The sequence below is a fragment of the Zingiber officinale genome, chromosome 6A (genome assembly GCF_018446385.1).
Source record: "Zingiber officinale cultivar Zhangliang chromosome 6A, Zo_v1.1, whole genome shotgun sequence".
NCBI lineage: Eukaryota > Viridiplantae > Streptophyta > Magnoliopsida > Zingiberales > Zingiberaceae > Zingiber > Zingiber officinale.
Window position 1 is genome coordinate 82,692,037 of NC_055997.1, and position 20,249 is coordinate 82,712,285.

The following is a 20,249-nucleotide window of genomic DNA, read 5'->3' on the forward strand; positions in this document are numbered from 1 at the left end:
TTTGAAATTAGAATTTTGAAATTAATTTTTAAGTTTAAAATTTTGAAATTAATTTTTAAGTTTGAAATTAAAATTTTGAAATTAATTTTTAAGTTTGAAATTAGAATTTTGAAATTAAGTTTGAAATTAGAATTTTGAAATTAATTTTTAAGTTTGAAATTAGAATCTTGAAATTAATTTTTAAGTTTGAAATTAATTTTTAAGTTTGAAATTAAAATTTTGAAGTTAATTTTTAAGTTTAAAATTTTGAAATTAATTTTTAAGTTTGAAATTAGAATTTTGAAATTAATTTTTAAGTTTGAAATTAAAATCTTGAAATTAATTTTTAAGTTTGAAATTAATTTTTAAGTTTGAAATTAAAATTTTGAAGTTAATTTTTAAGTTTAAAATTAAAATTTTGAAATTAATTTTTAAGTTTGAAATTAGAATTTTGAAATTAACTTTTAAAATTAAAATTTTAGCCTTATTCATCTCACCCGATCTATATTATCAATCAGGGAATCCTATGATTTTGTGAGATGAAATTGTATTGTTAATTATGGAGTTTTGGTTTAACTTGTGTTAGATTCAGATTTAGCTTTGGTTTCCACAAATAGGCAATCTTCGGATAAACTTCTAAGCTTGGTGAGTCACATGGACGTCATTAGAAGTAACCAACCTTTCGAGGTTTTCCGAATAGTCCTATCCACGGAGCTTAGTACTAAATCCTGGTCTAACTGGTTAGGATTCATTTAAGGGTAGCTTCGGTCAGTTCCACTTGGCCAAATGCACCAGATCGAAACCATATCTTTCTAGACATGCGATGCCCAAGTTTCTTTAACGTACTATCATCCAAAAACTTCACCAGTACCATGATTCAAGTTAAACTTGGTCTCTAATCCTAATTACCCTGCCGTGTTAGTTTGTTTTAGGTTACCCTGTCGGGTAAGTTAGTTTTGGAGGTGCCAGCTATTCTGGAGCCTCCCCCTGAATTATTGGCCATTAATTTAACTTTTGGTTTTAGGTTTGTGTCGATTCCTTTTATAGTTATGGTTAACTTGGTGATAATTTTGTTGATTTTTAAAGTGTTTTGAATTTGATTTAGGTTTGTATTTTGGATTTTGGTTTGGTTTATTCGATTTTATATAATGTATTTTTTCTTTAGGTATATAATATTGATTAAGTCCTAATTGCGTGGTTAAGCACGCTTTCGGAACCCAAGCTAGATTGGTTGATTTGTATTGGGTTATTAATGATTTGAAGGTTTTATTTGAATTCGACTTATATCCTAGTCCGGTTTTATTATAGCATGCTTTTTGATTATTTAGGATTAAGTCTAGATTTTTTGATCTTGTTGTGAATTTTTCTAACATTTCTTTTAAATTGTTAATCTCATTTTTTAATGATAAATTCTCCTTCTCAAGTGTTAGATCTTGAGTTGGATTTGAATTTTTGATTTGTTCCTTGAGGTTTTGATTTCAAGAAGTGATTTGTTTTCATTTTCTATTTTAATTAATTTACTATTTAAACAGGAAATAATTCTAAAAAATTGTTTAAATTAAAATATACCTCATTCGGGCCTTCGAAACGAGTACGGACTCGTCTTCATCTTCCGACTCGCCTTCTGTTTCAGCTTCGTGGGCCATCAGTGCGAGGTGGCTCGATGTTTCGCTCTTCTTCCTCCGATTCGTCCGAGGAGTCGCCTCACGTTGCTTTGAGTGCCTTCTTTTGATTGGCTTGGTTTTGAACTTCAGTTTTGGGCATTCGCTCTTGTAGTGTCCCTTTTTGTCCGAAGCAAGTCACGTTCCTTTGTTCTGAGGGAGAACTGATCTTTTGAAGGTCCTTTTTGCTGAAGCTCCTTTTTCTCCTGGTGAACATTTTTCTTACCAAGTTCACCAGGTGTTCTTCGTCTTCGGAGTTTTGGTCGGAATCTTCTTCAAATTCAGGCTTGCTTTTCTTTTCTTTGGAGGAACCTGCAAATAATCTATACCTTTCTCGGCTCCAGCATTAGTTTGTTCATGTAATTCTAATTCACAGAAAAGCTCATCTAATTTTAACTTAGAAAGATTTTTAGAAATTTTGTAGGCATCTACGATTGATGCCCACAAACTATTACGTGGAAAAACATTTAATGCGTACCTTATTAAGTCTCTATTTTCCATTTGGTGCCCTATCGCATGAAGCTCGTTGAGGATGTCCTTGATCCTCGCGTGGAGCTGATTCGCCGTTTCACCTCCTGCATTTTTATATTAAGAATTTTATTCAAAAGCAAGTCTCGTTTTGTTACCTTGGCGTCGCTCGTTCCCTCGTGTAGCTCGATCAATTTGTCTCACAGCTCTTTAGCGTTTTTGTGTGGACCGACTCTGTTCAGTTTTTCTCTTGTTAATCCGCACTGTAGAGTGTTGATTGCTTTATTTTTTGTTGACGCCTTTTTCTTCAAATATGTTGTCCAGTTTTCAGGATCCACACTACAAGAAAACAGGGCTTTAGAAACGGATTTTTAAAACAGAATTAAAATCTGTTTTAAATTATAGTAAATCAAAAACGAATTTAATACGGAATTACTAATCTATTATATTTAAATAAAATATAATATATAAAAAAATTTGAGACGGAATTTAAAACAAACTCAAAACAAATTTATAAAATAAATATTTATAAACAAAAATATATACAGATTTGAAATAGAATTTAATACGAAATTTTGTTTGTCAACAAATTCGTTTATATATTTTTAAACGGAAATAAATTCTGTTTTTAATTTATATAAATAATAAAGAATTATATTAAATTACTATTATTTTATTTTATTTTATCTTTACAAAACCCCTAAATCTTGATTACATCTGCTCGTTGTCTTCCCCGCGACATCCCTTCCTCGCCGACTCTCTGCTTTCTTCTTCTTCTCTTATCTCGCCGACTCCTGCTTACATATTCTCTTTATTCTCGTTTGCAATTACTTTCTCACTGCTCGTATCTCACCGGCTTGGTCAATCTCGCCGACTTCGTCTGTTGCTCTCTCTCAAAAAAGGTAATCCCTAATTTCTTCTTCTTATCTCGCCGCTTTCTTCTTCTCGCCGACTTCGTCTGTTGCTCTCCATCTTTTTTATGTATTTATGTTCACCAATGATTTACAGATTTTCTCTTTTAAAACTTCTATCTCTTTCTTAAGAAAATCAATTTCCAGATTTTTGTCTTGCAAAGATAGCTTGATTTCTATGAATTCAATTCTGAGTAGCTCTATCTCAACTAGCAATGTTTCCTTTTCTCCATTCTGTTCCAAGCCAAAAAGATTTCTCTGCTTGGAAGGTTAACTCTTCAGATTTGAATTACTGCATTTTTCTTATGAAGTTTTTTTGCACTGCTTCCTCTTATGAAGTCTTTTTGCAATGCTTCCTCATAGTCCAGGGGTGGATTTATAATTTTGCTGAAAGCATTTCGAACTAGTTCATGCTTACTTTGTTAAAAGAGGCACTGTTAACAATGATAGGTTGTAGGTAATTCTGGAAGAATATCTTCTTCCAAAGTCGGATTGCAGATTTATATTCTTTCAAAATCTCTAGCATTCTGCATTTCTTCTTTCCTCTCTCATTTTGTTTGTTTGTTATTTTGGGGGAAGAATTTGTTTAGTATTTGCATGCTTCATACATTCAGCGAGTTGAAGCAGTTCGATCCAAGTTGCTGCCGAGTGTCGTCAAAGCCTTGCTGATATCTTATTGGAGGTTTTCTAAATTGCCAAATTTTAGTATGTGGATCAGTCGATGTGAATTTGTCTCCTTCCCTTTTTGCAGCAACTACGCCCTCCTCCCTCCTCCCTCCTCACTCCGCACTCCGCAGCAAGCAAGGAACCTGTATCAAATTCAGGTAACCCTAAACTTTTTTTTTTCTATTCCACAAAAAAGATGGCGATGTAACCGCTTGCATTGCCCGACGAGGTAGCCTCCTGAGCGTGTGACCACCGCATCGCTGCCTTGCGAGGCAACGATGTGGAAGCCTCACGAGGCAGCGCTAGGCAGCGACATGGCTGCTCGCGAAGTAGCCGTTGCCTTGCAAGGCAGCGAGATAGCCACCTCGTGAGGCTTCCATTTGAGGCATTGCCCACCTTCATTATTTTCAAAGATAGGAAGCCATTTGACCTCTTTGTAAGATATATCTATAATATTTTTAGTCTTTTGTGTTTCTGCCTTTTTCCTAGATGGAGGTGCAAGAGCATGTTTATCCTATTGTAAATGTTATTTGTTATTTGCCATAAATTGTACTAGTAGCACACATGTTTGACTAAGATACATCCTTTTGTAGTGTTAAGGAAGGAGCTATGGCTGCTAACCTGCTTATGGAACTCATTGAAGCTGCATTGATAGTGAACCAATAGCTTATCAAGTAAGATTTCTAAGACCAATTTGATCTACTTATTTAGCGGCCTGCTTGTTGGCTTTGCCTTTTAAGTTTAGTAGATTTTTTTTTATGGTTATACTTGCCTTTTGATAGTTTCTTACTTGATTTTAAATAGTTCTAGATAGGTTTTCTTTGTAAGTTATCAGATTCAGGAATTTGATAGAGTGAGTTATTGCAGCAGAGAGCAATAAAGTTTATATGTAACAAAGGTATGACCTTCTGTTGTGCACCGAGAGTCCAATTTGCCTAGCAATATTGAGCATTGTTACATTAAAATTTTCAAAATTTTGAAGGTTGTGCCATTTTGCAACAATACTGGTAAATGACATCATCCCATGACCCATATCAAAAATTGTTATGTGGATATTAAATATATTAATTTCTCTGCCTTGAGAAACTTGACTAAATTCAATTACTGTCACTTATGTTATCAGTTTGTTTTCAACAATGAAGTTTTTAGTTGTGAGTTGAACGTCTCATACTTGAAGATCACATATTCTGAGGAAAAGCATGTACACTTATAGTTCTAAGTAACTTTTGGAATTGGAGTAGTCCTTTTATGTATTAGATGGTTCAAAAATCTTTTTTTTTTTTAATATCTGTCTAGATTTAAGTTGGTTTATTAGTTCTAGCTATATTTTGAACAAAGTTCTTGTAGATTTTCTTGTAGATTTAAGTTGGTTTATTAGTTCTAGCTGAATTTTGTAGAAATTTTATTTACTGAATTTCAATTGTTAAGCCTAATCCCTAGCCCAATTTGGCCAAATTGCAAGCTCTTCCTGACTCGATCTCCTTTAGTCAACTACTTTTCTAATCAAGGAGCAATTTAGTTTAAAGGACTAGTAGACTTTTGTATTTGAATTTTTTTTGGTGCCCATTTAGCCCGTTCAATTGGGTTTGAGTGGTTTAAATGAGCATGAACTTGTTTGTACGAAATGGTAGATTGTGCATCACAAGTATAGGATGGATTTGCAATTGCATACGCAGGTGCAATTGTTTCATGCTTGTTTGACTTAATCTGATAGATATTGTGATTTTATTGGGCATTGCATTGTTGGAGCTTGACTCATGCACTTCCAGACATTTTATTTGTGAAAGATTGAATTGATTATTCTAGAGATTCAACTTGTTTGTGTGAAGCATGTGCTAGATTCATTAACAACTATTTCCAGCTATCACTTGTCTCTATACTTGTTGAATCCTGATATCTGCTTCCTTCACAACTAAATATGTATACAAGCATCCTCCTGGTGTTATCTAGCTATTATATGCCATTTCATTTACCTGCAAAAGACCTATACCTCTAAGAACTTTTCCTGTTGTCATTTTCCTCAACTGTTGTGGCAGGTAGGTTCCTTTCTCTCAAAATGCAAATTGTGATGGTCGGTATGGTTGTCCTTATATCCTTTTGAACTCCTTTGAGTTTGTATGTCTCGACTAATATGACTCTTGTTGCCACTATATACTTTGCCCAGAAACAAAGCCAAGTTTGACACTCTTTTTGAGGTTGACACTCTTTTTGTTGCGTTTGTTGTTGTTTATTGAATTTTACTGCTGTTGTTGTTTACTAAATTTTATTTTGTTTACAGAAATTTGTCACGTCTGTTATTTTCTACAAAAAAATTATTTGCATAGTGTAATTTGTACTGCATAGTGTTTATTGCGGTTCACTTCAGAAATTTGTTGTTCATTTCAGAAATTTTGTATACTGAATTTTATTTGTTATTTACTATAATTATCTTTTGCTGAACTTTTTCTTGTATTCTCTTTTGCTGAATTTTTTATTTATGTGATGCAGGATGTCAAATAGAGGGACGAAAGATATTGGTTCCAGCAGAGGAAGATCAAAGGGGAGAGGTCGAAGTAGATGGCAATCTCTTACAATACAAGATGAGTTTGTAATGTATATTTGAATAATGTGATATTTTTGGATTAAATATTAATTATTTCAAATATTTTTAATTTATTTGAAATGTGTGATTATTTCTGCTAAAATAATATGTAGATGAGAAAAAAAATATAATATAATAAAAATTATTGATAAATTTAAATATGAATTTTGTAAACAGATTTATAAACACATTAAAATTATTTTTTATATATTATTTGAAACAGATTAATAATAGATTTAAAACAAAATTAGAGATGAAATTTATATATAAACATATTATAATTATATTTAATATATAATTTGTGATAGACTAATGACAGATTTAAAATAAAATTATAAACGAATGTTATATACGAATTTATAAACAAGATTGTAAATGGATTATAAACAGATTAAAATTATGTGTTCTATAATTTGAGACGGATTAATAACGGATTTAAAACAAAATTAGAGACGGAATTTGTTTTCAAAAATAATTTCATTTGGTCAAATTAAAAACAGATATATAAATGATTTTTCATTCTGTTTATGAAATTAGAGACAGAATAATTCTGTCTCAAAATTAGCTACGGGGCTTTCAATAACGGAATGTTGAGATGGAATATTCCGTTTCAAATATTGTTTAGAGACAGAAAAATGGCCTTCAGAAACGAAATATTTCGTCTCTAAAGCCCTGTTTTCTTGTAGTGCCAGTATATTCCCGGAGTTGTCCACTGGAATTTTATAGGGTCTCGTAACGCTCATCCACTGGTCGAAGTCTGTTTTGAGGTAGACCTCCATGCGCTTCTTCCGTACGGAAAATCGTCCCCGTTGAAGAGTGGAGGTCGTACTGTGCTGAATCCTTCTGTCTGAGACATTTTAGTCCTACGCACAGAAGAAAGAAAAGAAAAACAAAAATCCCAAGACTTGGTCTTGGATTAGTAGTGCGGAAGAAAAAAAATTAAAGAAGTATCTAAATTGGTGTTGCACCAATTTAGATTTAATTGCAACGGAGAAAAAAAATTCGTAAAACTGAAAACTGAAAAAAAATTAATTTTTCACCCCCTGTCTGATTGGTGGTTGCACCAAATCAGAGAGGTACCTGCTCTGATACCACTTGTAGGACCGTGATCGTTCGATAGAGGGGGGGTGAATATTGATTCGAAAATTCAAAAAGTACGCAGCGGAAAAGTAAATGAACACAGTTGATTTTACTTCGTTCGGAGCCTGTGACGACTCCTACTCGAAGGCCCGTGGTCCTTGACCACTTTCATTGGGCAATCACTAGCAATTCGAATATGATTACAGAAAAAGTACAAGAAATGCTAATGAAACAAAGTGATACCGACAAGGAAATTAACCAAAGAAGAAGGAGCACTTTGTCGGAGCTTTGTTAGCGTCGCGGGAGCGTAGAGCAGCAGAGCAAGCAGTCGAAGCGTTCTCAGTTGTGTTTGAAGCTCCACCCCTGGGGCTTCTTTTATATGCTGCTCCGGGCGCCGGGATCCCTTCCGGGCGCCCTGGTACGACGTGGCAGGTCTAATCAGCGAACTCCACGTGGCGACGACTCGGCCTGGATAAAATTCACCTCCGGGCGCTCGGACCCCCTATTTCCAGAAACTTCCTTTCTTGCAAAACAGAGTTAGTCCGAGGCAAATATATATTCTGCAAAACAGATTGTTAGCACAACTCAAGTAATATGATTTAACAAGAAAAGAGTATGACTTAGATTTCGTCTTTCCGAGACCGAAATCTAGTCACGATCTCGACTTAGATATCCGAAATGGATCTAAGCAGGATCGACGCCTAATGTTCCCTTCCTGGGAACGCGTCCTCGCAGTCACTCGCCTCCAGTGACTTACCTTACTTACCTTCCAGACGTCCGGTCAGTCCTTCGACCCGTCTGGACTTCTCGCCAACTATCCGGTCAGCCCGTCGACCTAGCTGGACTTCTTGCCAAGCGTCCGGTCAGCCCGTCGACCCGCTTGGACTTCTCGCCAGCTATCCGGTCAGCCCGTCGACCTAGCTGGACTTCGTGCCAGACATCCGGTCAGCCCGTCGACCTGTCTAAACTTCTCCTGCACACTCGATCAAAGTGTCAGACAACAACAAAACTAACTTAACCCATTTGTCATTCATCAAAACCTAGGTTAGACCGTTAGTGCTACCCGCACCAACAGATTGTTGGAACCTCAAGGTTGTTTTGGTGTGATCAACAAGTTAAGTTCGATCATGTGTGTTTCTAACCTTGTGTCTAAGTGTGCAGGAGCTTAGGAGCACAGGTACTCGAGCGGAAGACGCAGTTAGCGAGAAGGACGGCACGTGGTGTGTCCGAGGGACGAGGTGTTGCGGAAGAGTACACCGGCGGATGAGAAGGAAGCGTGCGGTGGTTCCGAGGGACGAAAGTCAGAGCGGAAGATTGCTCGAGGAGCAAGAGACGCAACTAGCCAGAAGGACGACACACGGTGCGTCTGAGGGACGAAGACTGCGGATGAGTACGCCGGCGGACGAGAAGGAAACACGCGGCGATTCCGAGGGACGAGAAGCCGGAGGAAAGCCCGCTCGAGAAGACCGAAAGTTGGGTTCGGGTGAGCCCTTTTCCGGATGGCAGAGATCACCCAAGCAAACGGATCCGGAGTTGAAGACCCGAACCGAGGCGAACTGAACCGGAGCAGTGGTCCCCGAATGAAAAAGTCAACATCAGTTGACTTTAGGCTCCAGGGCGCCCAGAACCATTCCGGGCGCCCGGAGCAGCCCGGGGCGCCCGGAACCCTTCCGGGCGCCCGGACCTGGTTTGTTGACCAAATCGCGTCAAACGCGATATGAACGTTGGGGGATAAAGTTTTATCCCCCCAGGGTGCCGGAACCCTTCCAGGCACCCCGACCAAGGCTATAAATATAGCCTTGGTCCAGAAGCTTTTCAATCAGTTCAAAAATTATAATAACGCTTGTGCGCTTCCACTGTTTAGATTAGCTTCTTTCTTTCTGTGCCTACATTGCTGTAAAAGAGGCTTCTCCGCCTGAAGGAGATAGTAGTGCGATCATTTTCCCTGGATTAACAACCTCCCCGGTTGTAACCAAGTAAACATCTGGTGCCTCGTCTTTTTCTGTTTTGACTTATTGCTTTTCTATTTTATATGCAAGTGTTAGTTTGAAAAGTCGAGAAGGGTCGATTTTATTTTTACAGGGATATTCAACCCCCCCTTTTAGCCGACCCAACGGTCCTACACTATTTACCCTCCCCCCTTCCCTATTGATGCAGGGAGCACCAGATGATCAAATCTAAGTTTTGATTATGGCAAAGGGTCCAAAATTAAAGTTACTTGTTGGCTAACAAGTGTGATTGAGCTTGTAAGAAAGTCCTAAGTGTTCTTAGGCAAAAGTCCTAGTAGATACTAGGCAGGTGGAAACCCTAGAGGGAGGTAGCCCTAGGTCCTAGGGGGTCTGATAACTATGATTTCATTGCACTATTTTAGTTCATACATGCATGATTTGATGTCTTGTTCATAAGTTAAACTCATATTTACATCACATTTCATACATTACATTTATTCTTAGACTTAATTGTAAATTAGCTTATAATCATGGTATTTGATGCTAATATTTTGATATACTCTTTGTAGGCATCAAAAGGATCATGGACCTGATCAGATCAGACCAAATTTGTGCTTGAATCGGAGTTTAAACAAGATGATCAAACCCAGGAGCAATTTGGACTGTTCATCAATAACAAGAGATCTGGATCATCCATTGAAGATCTGATCCATCCAAGTCAAGGGGAAGTAGATCACAACCATTGATTGAGATCCGAAGCTTTTGATCCAGATTTGAATTTATCCAGTTATTAGATGAGATCTGAAGCATTCTTAGTCGTCGATTGAGATTTAAGTTGATTTAAAAACTAGTGAGAAGTTACAGTGCAACTGGGCTCGGGCGTTTTCTTCTCACGATTTATCCACTGTTCATTCTTCTTCCTCTGCAATGCCCGATGCTTCCGTTCGCCAACCAGATATGAGGTTAATGGTTTTTCATCTGTGGCGAGCTTCAAGGAGTGCCGGTGATCATCAGGTGAGCAACAGAACTTGACGACGAGGAGGTATCCGTGTTGCGATTCTGATTTCTGCGTTCCACAGTCAATAACAGATCGGAGGGAGTTTCCTTGATTTATGATTGCCACCAGCAATGGAGGCGTCAAAGGAGTTTTCTCGATGAATCTGATCCACTGCCATTTTCCAATTCACATGCGTAGTTCGGGTCAATTGATCAATCAATCGGGACGATCACTTACTGGAAATCAGAGCTCTGTTCTTGCACGAAGATGTGTTTCAGTGGGTCACATGCTTGAAGGGAGGTTCCCAGGAGTTGAGCGATTCATATGGAGAACCTCAAAGCAATCTAGAGCGAATCATCATTATCTGAGTTTGAGAAAGAAGAATATGATAGTCTAGTACTGATGGCCAGTCACCAAGAATCAGACTATGAAGGCACCTCAATGGAGAGCATCAATGAAGGGGAAAATTCACCTACGAGTCAGATACGATAAGTGAGGTACGACTCTTACCTTCTAACCAATTATATGATATTATTAAAATGTTGTTTAGAAGTCTATGTGAAACTAGGACTAAATATATAAATTCAAAGAAAGGATATGCATGCTTATTAGAACAATTTGATAAAATTCAAATTGAAAATTCAAAGTTAAAAGAACAAATGAAAAAAATAAAATCGGAAAAACAAGAGTTAGAAAATTTTTCTAGAAGTTCAAGCTCATTTTTTTAATACTTATGCATATAAGATACGATAATTAAATAATAAGTGTTAATAGAGAAATAATCTTATAGAATTTTCTAAAAAAGTGTGTGTTTATTTTAGATTGTGCATTGATTGATTTTCTATGTTAGCATCTCTATTGATTTGATTGCTTATCTTTTGTATTTCCATGTTTGCTTATTCTTGAATTGATAAGTTCTTTAATGCTCATATATCCATGTGTTTGAAACTATATGATCCTGAGTCTTCTAATATTGATTGTTAGTATTGTAGTGTAAGAATAGGAGATTTCTTTTAGCATAGATCCATATTTTCAGTATTTTGGAGGTGAAATGGAGAATCAGTATTTTTAGTCTGAGCATCAATTTTATCCAACCATGGGTCAACAAAATAGGTATGAATCATTTTCTAATACTTATAATTCTAATTGGGTGGATTATTCACATTTCAGGTATGAAAATGTACAAGGACTATTTTTTGAGCCAAATCTAGCCTACCAGAATTCATGTGGTTTTCAACAGAACGATCCTCAATTTGAAGTGTCAACATGGAAAGCTAATGAAGTTATGCAGCAAATGAGAGAGCATCAAGAACAACAATTTGCAAGGATATATAGAATATACAAATACAATTAGATCAAATTGCATCATCCATCAACCAACTACAAACACAAAACTCCAGTGAGCAGATGGAAAGTAGAGATTTTGTCAGGCTTGAACCTACTTTCATTACTTCACAAGATTTTTCTAGTATTTTTTTGTGATGATGTTGTAGTTGTACAAATTTCTGATTCCACTGATATTGTTGCTTTAGATGTTGTGAATGATGCAGGAAATGAAAATTTACTTGAAGATGAATTAAGTGTAGGGGATTGCTTACTGGAAGTCATACCTCAAGAATCACCTGAATGGGAGCCTGATTTAGATGTTGATAGCATAAGTGTAGGGGATTGCTCATTGGAAGCAATATCCCAAGAATCACTTGAACCAGAGCTTGAGTCATTACTTGATAATGAGGAGGTCACAATTACCATTTTAGAACCCACATGTACCTTTCAACATGATAAGGTTAGTATTTCTTGTGATTTATCAAAAAATTTCATAGAGGTACCATTAATTGACTTTATTAGATATGATTCATTTCTTGATATATTTTATACCAAAACTAATATTCTCCTATCTTCTTCTTATCCCATATACGTGTGGGAGGTGTTGTCCTTTATTGATTTTATAGGATATTTTAAGCTTCTAGAGTGGATATTTAAACTGAACTGCCTCCGACCTCCAGAAAGAATTTTTAAAGGAAAAATGATGAATAAAAAGAATTTGAGTGTAACCACAATTACTCCACTACTGGTGTGACTTCTTCTTCTAAATCTTCTTCAACCACCGGGAATTAAGGGGAGTTTGTTCTTTGCTTTTCTTTTTGCCTTATACTTTTCTTAGTTTCATACTTTACATTTGCATTTTGCTTCTATACTTTGCACTTTGTTAGTCTACATAGCATGTCATTTTGAATAAAAGTTTCCATGAAATTGTTCTAGTAATATTTTTAAGATGGTAAAGTTTCTTAAATTTGACCATCAAGCTCTAGATGATTGAACATGATTGAATGCTCTACTTACATGATATCTATTTATTGGATTTTATCTATTTATTGGATACTTTGAAATAAAAATATTATGATTTACTATTATTGTTTAGCATTTGGTGTTTGTAAATATGATATATAAATTTCTTTTGGAATCATCAAGTTGATCATGATTTTTTGTTGTAGTTTAGCATAAAGTTAGCAAATATGATTAGACCTATTTTGGAGTCTCTTTAAGACCAATTAAAAATTGACATGTATTGTTCATATTTCATGGATTGCTGAATTCGAGATGTCACAACTTTCCATTGATAAGAAGAGTATGGTCCCATCACCTTAAATCCCTTAAATCTTGTAATAGATTCATCTATTTTGTTTAATTTTATGAGAAAATTTGTATGATGTCCCTAATTAGAAATAAAATTTTGCATACAATCTTTATTGATAAAAATTGTTATTTTTATTATCCAATTAAATATAATGGACATTAATTTACCTAATTACTCCTGATATTTTTAGGTATAAAAAGTCCAAAAATAAGTATAATTCTTCTTAAATTCAGTACATTAAATTAGAATATAGTATATTTTCTTTAAATAATGCTAAATTGGATGAAAAATGTACTAGATTTTCTTTAAATGATGTAAAATATACTAGATTTTCTTTAAATAGTGCTAAATTAGATTGAAAATATACTAGATTTTCTTTAAATAGTGCTAAATTGGATAAAAAAAATATACTAGATTTTCTTTAAATGATGTTGAATTTAGAGGAATTATATTTAGTAGGAAAAAAGTTATACTCAATTTGATAGAAAATATACTGATTCTAGTTTACAGTGTTGAATTTAACAAGAATTATATCCATTTTTGGACTTAAAAAATATGAGAGATAATTTTGATAGAAAATATACTCGATTCTAGTTTAAAATGTTGAATTTAAGAGTAATTATACTCATTTTTAGATTTTTTTTATACCTAAAAAATCTGAGGGTCAATTAGAAAGTCGTGCTGAATTTGATAGAAAATATACTCGATTATAGTTTAACATACTGAATTTAATAGGAATTATACCCATTTTTAGATATTTTGTACCTAAAAAATATGAGGGGCAATTTTGCTTAAATATATACTCGATTCTAGTTTAAAGTGATGAATTTAAGAAGAATTATACTCTTTTTTGGACTTTTTTACCTAAAAAATCTGAGGAACAATTAGATAATGATATTTGCATGAGGGAGTTGAAGCAAATAAAACTTTGCATGCAGGAAGTGGAAACAAAGTTTTTTTAGACATGGGGATTGCATGTAAAGTTAATATTATGATTAAATATTTTTCTCTAATTTACCGTTAATTTAATTTTTATTATAAATATTAAGGATGTCAATTTAGATGGATTAGATATGCTTATTAAATTGAAATAAAGATTCTCTAAAAAATTCTCAATCCGAGTATAAAATCTCTAAATCCGAACATGGTTATCCCGACCAATCCTAAATAACCCGATTAAAAATGATTATTTTTATTATTTTCATATAATTTTGTTTAATTACTTTTATCTCAATACTTTATCAATATCAAACTTGATCCGATCCTAACACAATCTGAAAACACCTCAATTTGAACCCGATTTAAAAATCTCCAATCCGAATTTGATATTTTTTAATCGACTCAATCATATTATTTAGTCGGATTTATTTTTATCATCCCTAATAAATATGGATATTACTCGATTTTGTACGTGATTTTTGTTCGAATTCATTTGATATATTAGAATTTCAATTTAGAGTGTGGGAAGTAAAATGTTTATCAAAAAAAGAAAGGAGTAGCAGTGCAGGCTTTCCTTAATTGTTTCAGGGAGTCAGAAGTGACTTCTTCGATGGCATTATGAATCCCATCTGTCTTTCAAGTACTCATCCCTCAAATCATTTTGTTAATTAATGCCTAATTAATCAGATTAAGGAGCGGCTACAAATCTACAATCTAATAATTACCACCATGTCATCTGCCAACAAATCACTGTCTTTGACCCCCCAAGTGATGGGGGTTGCCACTTCTGTCTGTTGCTATCTATAAAGCTCTCAACCCATTGGAATGAGATCTCGAATCCAAGTGCAAGCCACAGCCAGAAGCTTGTTTAATTAAGCCTGACCATCTCTTCTTTTATCCTTGTACAAGACTACAACTGGGAAGAGATCCATGGCAATGACAATGGCAATGGCAAAGAGGGAGAAGAAGCTGCAGTGCCCAACTTTCACCTGCCGGTGCCGATTGTTAGTGAAAGAACAGAGGGCGAAGTTCTACATTCTTCGGAGATGTATCATGATGCTAATTTGCTGGAGTGAAAGTGAAGAAGATCTTTGACAGCATAAGATGAGTCCATTTAAATTTAGAGCTAGTGAAGAGGGAAGATATATAGATGTGGTGTAGTATTTGATATATGTTTATACACTTTAGCTCTGGAATTTAGGTCTCCTGAAGCCACAGCTAGCTCGTGTATATCATGCAACAGATCATCTTTCGAGGAGTATGTTGTTGCTGATTTTGTTTTTCTTTGCTGATATATGGTTTTTGTTGATATGAGAAGTGTTTTAGTTTAGTTTATTTTGTTTCCTTTAAAGCCAACTCCAGTTTGCATGATTTTCTGTATTACTTTAATTTCTTTTTAATGCTCTCGTTCATTTTACTGTAGGTGTAATCGATATTTGATATTTGTAGATAAACTTTTCTCCCTTGGCATTAAACGATTCATGGCTACTCCTGGAACTTTACAGCTTTTTTATATTATGAAGCAGAATCAACTGCGTTAATTACTTGATGATGATCCTTTCATTGTTAACCTGAAAAGTTTTTTTCTTTCTCTTTGACTAAGAATCTCGTAGTTTCTGTTGTTTTAGTGTTGATTTATGCACAAACTTTCTTTTTCTTTAACGTCTTCTCTCTTTTTCCCGGAGACAAATAAGAAACTCTCTCTGCAAATGCTTAAGCTAGAGAAGATCGTGGTGTTCTTTGCATTCATGATGGATAAGAATTCTGCAGCTGAACCAATTCATCTTTCTTGAGAAGATGAATCACAGATACTGATGCTAACAAAGGTAAAAAAAAAAACTAATTTTCTAGAATGAACATATATATATAGCAAAAATAAATACTAATTAAGAACTCTAGAGACCTCTGAGGATATATCTGTACGCATATCGAACTAGGCATCATTTTTCACTTTTTAATTAAACCACTTCTTCAATTCTATTGTATAGGATAACAAAAATCTCTGTTATTGTAGGGTCAGAATTCACAAGTTCATCCTGAGAATTAATTAACACATGCAAGAAAAGACTGAAGAAGGAAAGGATGAATCATGCAAGAAAAGGAGCTAGCTGTCTGCATGGAAACTTGAGTGTGTGATGGGTGATGGCGACGCGAGGCAGGACGGACGTGGGAGGCCGACAGCGGGAATCCTTGAAATTGCGAGGGCAAATTAAAGGCCTTTCGATCGGTACGCATTGCAATGTCTCCTCACCGATGATACGATCGATCTCTCAGCGAGCATGCATGTGGTCTTTTTTTTTCAAAAAAAAACACGAAAGATTCTCTCGCTCGCTCGATCGATCGTCAATGATGTGTGGGTCTTGGTCTAACTATTGATAATACGTGCGTTATTTGATGCGCAGAATATTTTGCTGGATTGGTTGCTTTTCTTCTTCAGGGGTCGGGAGGGAGGGAGACATCGAGGTGCCACTCCACGTGGGAAACGACAGGCGAACTGGGGACGAGGTTTGGCGCCAACACGCTACGAGATGAAGAGTCCCAGTGCAATTGATTACTCTGCTGTTCCTGGTGTTGAAAAAGGCATGGCATTGCATTGCATTGGGGTTAGTTAATTAATTGACGTTTCATGGAAATCCATTGATCATGAGGCAGAGTAGAGTAGAGTACGTGGAAGGGTCGAAAATGGCAACAGCAAAGTGGGGAGGTGACGCAGCTGTGAGGAGCTAGCTAGCAAGGACTGGCAGGGCTTCATGCTTTTGTGTTGCTGACCTTAGAAATTTCCATGCATGTGCGTGGCTTGTGGACTGCCTGGCCTACGAACAAGTCGGAGCATAATTAATATTGGCACCGTCTAAATTTTGAACTCCAGTAGTAGTTCCACTCTAACCACAATAATTTAGCTTCTTTTATTTCGTGTGTTTTTTTTACGGGTGACAGGATAGCAGGGGCATTAAGCTCTAATAGTGCCCACCTCTTTTTTCTTCGTGAGTTATAAATGCGAGTTGACGATCGATGACAGGCGTATCCGTAGATGTCACATCGCTCGTGGATTTGCTTAGCTTGCTTCTTCCCTCTTCTCTTCTATTTTGATCTGCACTGCAGCCACGCGCGGCATGTCCCCACGCGTGCACAATTTCTTCCTCTCCGCCATGTTACCTGGGGCACACTCGGACTGGCAGGCCCTGGCAGGAGCCATATGCACGGGCATTAGGTGGGACTTTGACCACGGGGAACAAAACGTAACTGCACTTTCTTGTTACTCGGTGTTAAAACGATGAGTACGTCGACAGGGGTGGCTCAGTCCGTTTACGTATCTCATCGAGTAATTACTCTTTCCTGATCCCACTGGGCCCTTGTCAATTAATCTCGTCGTGCCCGAGCTGACGCTCCGCGATGGATCTCCGCAGCGACCAGCTTCCAACTGCAGCCGGTACTAGCTGCCACTGGCGATCCGCATTGACGGCCAACATTACTGTTTGTTCATCTAGATTCAGACTTGTATTTATTTTGCTATTCAGATAAAGACTTCATTCCATTTTATATGGAGGTGTAAGTTTGTATATAGCATATTGGCTTTAACTCCTCTGGTTAACCCATCTGTTGGAGCTAGAATTAAGTTTAAAAACAAATTAGAAAATGATAATCTCTATTTATGTTTGTCACTGTTCGAAAGCATAGAAAAGCTTAAATGAATCGAACTAAGTTAGTTTTAACGATAATTTATCAAAAGACGTTCTTTGGATATTGTATTTACTAAAAGATGTATCATAGTTTTGTATTTATCAAAGGACGTAGTTAAGTCATGTGGAATTCTCATTTTAACCCTCCCGCTAACCTCCCCTCCTTCGTTGTGATTTCCCCGGCATCCGAACCACATTTTGAATTATTTTAATTTAAAAATAATAGTGTGATCATTTTTTTCCCTCCGTCTGTCAACTCGAGCATGTCTGGGTGTTCTTCGTAAGTCTTCGATTGCAACTCCAATATTGTGGCAAAATCATCCCCCTAGTGAAACCTTACGTAATGTCTTCGTACCTTGATCAAGCGACATCTAGCATTTAGACCTAAAAATCCAATGTTTGCGAGGCTCAGGTGTAGGGTTTTAGGGTTTTCGTCAATAATATTCTTTCATAATGGCACAAAAGAAGGGGATCGGGTGCATCGTCCTCTCCACTTGAATTATCTGTAAAGGTATCATCTTTCTAAACTCTGTTAATCTAAAACTATGTGATTTTGAAAAGCTCAACGAGAATGATTTTAAAATTTTTAGGGGTGTTTGGTTTAGGGGAATAGGAGTGGGGAATGAGAATGAGAATCATTAATTGCCATTGTTAATGTTTGGATTATAGGAATAGGAATGCAAATAAGGGAATGAATCCTTGAAATTGGGTAATGACTCATTCCCATGTACCTCCCCTTCAATGAGTCATTACCCTATTTTCATCAATCAAAATATTCCCTTATTTCAAAAATACCCTTGACCTAAAATTAAAATTTTCTCCCTTAATACCAAATATCAAAATTTATTTATTTATTTTTTCTTTCATATCACTTCTCTCTCCTTATTCTCTCTCATCATATTTTTTCTATCATCATTTTATCACACACTTTCTCTTTCCTTAATCTCTCCTATCACACTCTTTTTTTTTTCTTATTACACTTTCTCTCTCATCATACTTTCTCTCTCATCATACTTTCTCTCTCCCCTATCTCTTCCATCGCACTCTCTTCCTTTTTATTCCCTTATCATACTTTCCCTTTCATCATACTTTCTCTCTCCTCAATCTCTCCCATCACACTATCTTTTCTCTTTTTTTCTTATCACACTTTCGCTCTCATCACACTTTCTCTCTCCTCAATCTCTCTTGTCACACTCCCTCTTTTTTTTCCTCAACACACTTTCTCTCTCATCATACTTTCTCTCTCCTCAATCTCTTCCATCACACTCACTGCTCTCTTTTTTCCTCATCACACTTTCTCTCTCATCATACTTTCTCTCTCCTCAATCTCTCTCATCACACTCTCTCCCCTCATTTTTCTCATTATATTTTCTCTCTCTTCATCCTCTCCCATCATACTTTCTCTCACATCATATTTTCTCTTTCATCATGATCTCTCCTATCACACTCTCTTTTCTCATTTTCTCTCATCACACTTTCTCTCTCTTTATTTTTTCTCATCAAACTTTCTCTCTCATCAGACTTTCTCCCTCATCATTCTCTTTCATCATATTTTTCTCTCACATTCATCTTTCTCTTACATCTAATTTTTTCTCTTATTTTCCTTTAAGGGTAAAAAGAGAAATTTTGATTTATTCCGATAGAAAATATGCAACTAACCAAACATTGCTTTTAAGAGTGATATGCATTCTCATACCCATTCTCATTCCACAATACAATGATTCTCATTCCGATTCCTATTCCTAGGAAAGAATCAAACGCCCCCTTAATATTTCAAAATTTAGGGTTTAGAGGATGTTGGACAGAAACTACATTGGAACAGTGTCTTCGGTCACTTTAAAAGTTTTTTTCAAGCATCCACAAAAAAATGAAGACATCATAGATATGTGATATTACATGACCGACACATAGCAGTGATCAAACAGTCATCCTTTAGCATTTTTTTGTACATACAAGATATGCAGCATATCCGTGGTATTTTGGACAATATATTTCAAAATTGGGATTCAAATACTCAAATCTTCAAATTCTCAGGTACAATGTAATTTTATTACGAAGTAGTTGTATAGTAAAATCCAATATTTTGTAAAGGTGAATATTTTTGCCAGCTAATGGCACTGATAGTGGGTTCATATTGCAAATGAGAGGCTTTAGGCCTGATACGATATCGTATCAGGCCTAACGTGGGTTTGGTACGATATCATATCAGGCCCACCGTGTTGCGAATACTTATGTATATGTTGGTAGATGTCAACTAATCATTTAACTTGGTGAGACGTTCTGGTTGGCTTAACAAGAAGAGGCGTTTCACTGCTGCTTGGTATTGCAGACCGAGGAGCTTCAATTCCGATCAATTCAAATAAAGCATGCGGTGACCTTTTTCTAACATACTTCTCAAATAAAAAAGAAGATAGTAGATCAAGAATTGAGGAGTTGCTTAAATTTTATGGCAATCGCGTTGAAGGAGAAGATGATGTTTTATTAATTTGCAAATTCTATATTTTGTATATATTTGTTTGTGTCTTATTTTCTTCTAGTACATATAAGGTCCCGTTATGTCTTATAGATATAGTAGATGGTTTTAAGAATCTTGTTATATTCAACTGGGTTGAAGCTATCCATGAATTTATGACTCCATAATTACCTAAGATTGGGAACATATTTTCTTCAACTCGGACAACACATTCTAACACCAACCTC

The 20,249-nt window shown here is 35.8% G+C and overlaps 2 long non-coding RNA genes across 2 annotated transcripts; both read left to right on the forward strand.

The window, feature by feature from the left end:
- Window positions 1-2,847: 2,847 nt before the first annotated feature.
- Window positions 2,848-6,264, forward strand: LOC121994131. The gene is made up of 4 exons (XR_006115595.1): window positions 2,848-3,010; window positions 3,771-3,843; window positions 4,279-4,359; window positions 6,173-6,264. It is a non-coding gene; the product is annotated as an uncharacterized LOC121994131 (long non-coding RNA).
- Window positions 6,265-14,966: 8,702 nt separating this feature from the next.
- On the forward strand, window positions 14,967-16,737 carry LOC121994132. Its single transcript, XR_006115596.1, has 3 exons — window positions 14,967-15,695; window positions 15,884-16,096; window positions 16,272-16,737. It is a non-coding gene; the product is annotated as an uncharacterized LOC121994132 (long non-coding RNA).
- The last annotated feature ends 3,512 nt before the right edge of the window (window positions 16,738-20,249 follow it).